Below are 6,000 nucleotides of genomic sequence, written 5' to 3' on the forward strand. Positions count from 1 at the left end.
CTTTTGCAGTGACCCATTAGTTTGCATTTGGAGCATTTGATGTATTTCTTCCCTCTCCTGATCATTTTCTCCTTCTCCTCCGATTGTGCCGGTCGAGTCTTACGAGTGGGGCAGTCGTTTCTATAGTGCCCTCTCTCCCTACACTTAAAACAGATTATGAGAGATTTACAATTTGAATTTACAATTTTACCTTTTAGATCTGTGATAGGATCCTCCCCCTTGACCGTTGCCATTTCAAATTCTGACTCAGATTCAGATATCTCGTCTTTGGCCATCAGTGCTATGATATCGGTTTGCTCTGATTTTTCTGAGTCTGGTTCGGAGGTTGACTCTGAGGATTCAATTTCAAATTCGGACTCAGGTTCTATTCGATCTTCTAACTCTGAAGGGATCTCATAAAGCTTGAGCACTTTCTCCCAAAGCTCCTTAGCATTGTTGAACTTTCCAACTCGATCAAGATCTGAATTTGTTAGTCCGCATAGGAGAATGTAAGTTGCTTTTGCATTTGCCTCGAATGTCCTTATTGTTTGTGCATCCCACTTGTCACAGGTGATGAGTACACCTTCTTTGGTGGGGAGAGTGAATCCAATATGGACTATGGTCCATATTTCTGCTTCGGTCTTTAATTGATGCTCCACCTGGTCTTTCCAGTATCTGAAGTTCTCGTCAGACAGCAGTGGTAGGCATGTGGAGTTGTACCCATCTTCGTAGGCCATTAGAAGGAATCTCGTAAAACAAACACAATAAAACTTGTTCCAAGACTTAGTCTTGGATTAGTAGTGCGGGAGAGGGATAGAAATAGAAATTTACGAGTTTCGAAAAAAAATAATAAAAAAATAAAAAAATATTATTAAAAAATATTTTAAAAATATTATTTCAAATTTTGCCAAATTCAATATTTTATCAATACTAATAAACCATGAAAGAATGAAAATGAATTTTTCGAAAATAATTTTGGAGGGAAAAAACGAAAAAAGCGACAAAGCCACGAAAAAAAAATGCTTGAATGGTGGTTGCACCAGTTTAAAGCGACCCCGCTCTGATACCAATTGTTGGATCGAGAAGCGCTAGAGGGGGGGGGTGAATAGCGCTCGTGGCTATCTTGTTCGATTATCGGAATCGTAAGATTTATCAGAGTAATTAAGCAGCGGAATAAAACAAAGTAAGCACACAGAGACAGGAGGATTTTTACTTCGTTCGGAGCCTTGATCGACTCCTACTCGAAGGCCCACGATCCTTGATCGCTTCCGGTGGGCAACAACTATAAGCTCGTTAAAAGATTACAATTATGAGTACAAATAAAAGCTATAAATATTATACCGACAACAAGAAATGCTAATTCTGAAGCTTCGGGTCGTCGGGCACTTGTAGCAGCACTTCGGAGTGTCTTTTGGAGCAGCACGTTGATGAAAGATCACTTGGAATTCATTTTTCTGAAGTGCTGGTTGAAACCCCCTTATAAAGGGTGTTCAAGGCGCCTTGAAGGCTGTTCAAGGCGCCTCCATGCTGCCTGGTCTTCCGCGTGGATCAAATCTGATCTGGTCGAATTTCATCCATTCAAGGCGCTTTAAACCTCACTCAAGGCGCCTTCTACCTTCTTCAAGGCGCCTCCAGTGGTGCTTCGAAGCCAGCTCAGCTTTTGCACCCGAGGCGCCTCCAAGCTCCATGGAGGCACCTCGGACACTGTTCATCCGAGGCTTTAGGTTGCTCTTTTGCACCTGCAAGATACGTTAGTCCCAAACACTATCCTGCAGCACAAAGTTAGCACAATAAACATGATAAATAAAGTATAGACAGTCTCCGGACTGTCCGAGTCTGACTTCGGATTTCCATTCGGAAACCCTAGGTCGACCCGACGCCTACTGTTCCCTCTACGGGGAACGCGTCCTCACCTACTCCACTCAGGAGATTTACCTGATGCCAGTCCGGTCCTCCAAACCGACTGGACTTTCCGCCTAGGGTTACCACCCCCTAGGACCTAGGGTTACCGCCCCCTAGGGTTTTTCTCCACCTAGGGTTACCACCCCCTAGGACCTAAGGTTGCCGCCCCTTAGGGTTTTCCTCCACCTAGCGTTACCGCCCCCTAGGACCTAAGGTTGCCGCCCCTTAGGGTTTTCCTCCACCTAGGGTTACCGCCCCCTAGGACCTAAGGTTGCCCCCCCTTAGGATTTTCCTTCACCTAGGGTTACCGCCCCTAGGACCTAAGGTTGCCCCCCCCTTAGGATTTTCCTTCACCTAGGGTTACCGCCCCTAGGACCTAAGGTTACCCCCCCCCCCCCCTTAGAATTTTCCCTTGCCTAACCGCAGTTAGGACTTTCCTGAAACCTTATTTAACCACGTTAGATAACAAGGAATCTTAACTTTGAATCCCTTTGCCATTATCAAAACTGAGGTTCGATCGTCGGATGCTTACTGCACCAACAGAGAGGAGATCACCAAGAAGATCGAAGGAACTCTTCAAATTCCCCCATAAAGTCGGATAATTCTTTTCCCTTAGAAACTGATAACTTCCTAAAAGGATGAAGAGTTCAACCGATTCCTGAAGAAGATTAAGGAAATTTACGTAGAAGTACCTCTGATAGATGCACTACACCAAATGGCGAAGTTCGTAAAATTTTTAAAGGGTATTTTATCTAACAGGAGGTAGAAGGGCGACTTCGAGACCGTAGCATTAACGGAAAATTACAGCACTCTACTTATGGTAAATATTCCATCAAAACTTCAGGATCAATGTAACGACCACCCTTCTTACTACTACTATACTCTAAGGATGACTGTTACTTAACTACTAACTCTACTTAACCGGTATGATTAAAAATCACATGGAAACCCTACCGAAAAATTTCGACAGAGTCTCCCCTGTACCGGTGATCATATTCAACAATACATGCAATATATACTCAGCCACAAGCGGCTGGAACACATATCAATCAACCACGCAGTTAAATAAGTATCAAACACACAAATATCTACTTACTAAACTAAACTCATCCTACATGCAATCTAGAACAAGAATAATCTCAAATGACATGAACTTAAAATATAACTCGAATGTTTACAATAACTAAAATGCGAAAACTAAAATTAAAACTTCTTTCCTAGTCCCAAGGCTTCCATAGTCCTGGCATCACACATCTTTCGAACACCTCCTTGTCGCCTTCCTTTCTATATCTTTTCCTTTCCTGTATCTGCAGTAAGAGGAAGTGCAATCTATAAGCAAAATTTGCTTAGTAAGCGCTATCTAACTCACAAAATCACGAATGTGCATGTATACGAAAAGAACTAGAAACTATATGCTCTAAAAAGAAATAAAGCATAAACATAATTACTCATGTCAAACTAATAGCAAAGAAAAGCTAAGGAATCTACTCATGTAATTCTAATAGCTAATCACGCTACTCATCTAATAGGTAAACATGAAGACTACTCATTCACTAGATAAACATGGTAGAATAAAGAACTAAACTTACTGATTTTTAGAACAAAGTGAAACTTAATTCATCTGTTCCAAACTTATTCTTTAATTCACTTGTTTAAAACTTATTCTTTAATACTTTATACTTAGGTAAAACTTGCTTTACTTGTTCAAAAACTTGTACTTATAATACTTCAAAATAATAATCAACTTCTCTTGGGCCCGGCAACTGTGCTTGCTATGCGGGCATCCCTAACTAGACCCGAGATAGCTGGTCCCAAATCTAGTAGGGTTTACTAGGTTATCTAAACCTAGGCACCGACTATGGGAGCCCAGCCCAAGGACTACTGAGAGTCCTGCATACTAGGTTATCTAAACCTAGGGACCGACTATGGGAGCCCAACCCAAGGACTACTGAGAGTCCTGCATACTAGGTTATCTAAACCTAGGGACCGACTATGGGAGCCCAGCCCAAGGACTACTGAGAGTCTAGCACAGTGCCACTGATAAAAGTAAAATACTTGTTATCTTTTAATACTTCTAATATATAATGCCTCGGCACTTTCTTTAGCACCTTGTGTGCCAAAATCCCTAAAGTCTTGACTTCGGGATCTACTTAAAGCCTTGGCCTTTTCTTTCTTTTCTTTATCTTTCTTATACTTTTCTTTATCTTTCTTATACTTTTCTTAAACCCAAAATACTGTTAGGGTATCTTTCGTATGCATCTATGAATGAAACTAACTATGTAACACATAATCATGCATAGAATACAAAAGAAATCTGCACATATAATAGTTATCAAAGATCTGCACTAATTCTTAACAGAAATCTGCATACTAGCTCAATAAAAATCTGCATAATAGCTTAACAGATATCTGCATACTAGCTTAACAAAATATGCACTTGCTTAACAGAAATCTGCATACTAGCTTAATAAAAATCTGCATACTAACTTAATCAAATCTGCTTACTAGCTAATAAAATTCTACATAAAATTCTGCTCATAATATCTGCATACTAACTTAACAGAAGTCTGCATACTAGCTTAATAAAAATATGTACTTGCTTAACAGAAATCTGCATCCATGCTAATCCTAACTATTCTTAAACTAACTGATCATGTCAAATGCATAGCACAAACAAAACTAAAATCTGCTGAAGCTTAAAACCTATAAAAAACTTAATCTTACTTTACTTGCAATTACCCATAAGCCTCTAAAAGAAACTAATAGGGCACCAAACTACTTAAATAATATCACTTTCCTAGTTAAGATAACTATCCAGGAAAGAGGATATATTTCTTTTTTTTCCATTATAGTTCTTCTGAATAAGTACATAAATTCCTGGCCGAAATCTTTGTTTTGATCTACACCTGGTATTTCAGACTACTAGTAACCTACTTATATATCTTCTATATCTGTACTAAAAGGAATCAAGGTCCACATATTTCAGGTCATGAATAGTTTAGCACAATTAGCATCCCTAAAATTCACCTCATATCTTCTATTCTTCATGCTCAATGCCATGGTAAGGAAAACAAAATATAACTATTCTTCCTTTGAAAACTCATGGCAACAGACAAATCCCTAACATGCTTCACAGCAAAACTCGAACAAATAAGGGAACACCAAAACGAATCAAAATCCGGAACTATCCTACTGCAGGTGAGTAGCGACTTACCTTGCTGTTCTTGAACTCGCAGCCGGCAAAAATCCCTTCTAGGGTTCGGACGAGCCCACAATCTCAGCGTTCTCCTCGTGTCAACGCGTCCTCCCTGACAAGATGATCACGACGATGTGAAAGACCCTCGGATTTGGTCCTTGACCGGCCGCCGAAGACGAAACCTAGCTTTGGTTTCATTTCCGCCCGAGAGAAATCGCCGACGCCGCGCACGCGTGAGGGAGAAGAGAGGAATTAGGGGTTCTCGGGCCAAAAGGGAAAACCTAAGTTCTCCTTTTAATAACCCGGTATTCTGTTAATAACTATCACTTAAATATATTTTGCCCCTTCCTAAACTAACAAAGTCCGATAGCGCAGTTGGTTCGTTGGGTTTTGATCGAAGCCACAGGTCTGGGCTTCGATTCTCAGCCGTGCCCCTTTTTCTCCAATTTATTTTAAATGTTCCAACTATAGCTTAAATATATTTCACTCCATACTTGATTAACAAAACTCTCGCAGACCGGTTGGTTGGCTGAGTTCGGTTAAACCTGGTTCGGGTCCGAGGTCTTAGGTTCAAAACCCAGCTTCAACATTTTTTTTTTAAACTTCTTCCTCTTGGTAAAAATACCAAACAAACTCCAAAAATTACATAAAAATACTCTAAAAATTTCTAAAAATCTCTAGAATATTTCTATAGTATTTTTAAATATTTTAAAATTACTTTTAGGACTCTAATTGAGGAAATTTGGGGTGTTACAATCAAGGGAGTTTTACCATACCTTGTAAAATTGGTTCTGAACTCATACAAAAAGCTTTTTGTGACTTAGGAGTCAATGTCAGCCTACTTCCGTACTCGTTATGTAAGAAGCTAGGATTCCAGAATATTAAACTGACTACTATAGCATTGTAATTAGCTAACCATTCAT

This window comes from Zingiber officinale, chromosome 4B (assembly GCF_018446385.1).
Source record: "Zingiber officinale cultivar Zhangliang chromosome 4B, Zo_v1.1, whole genome shotgun sequence".
Lineage (NCBI taxonomy): Eukaryota > Viridiplantae > Streptophyta > Magnoliopsida > Zingiberales > Zingiberaceae > Zingiber > Zingiber officinale.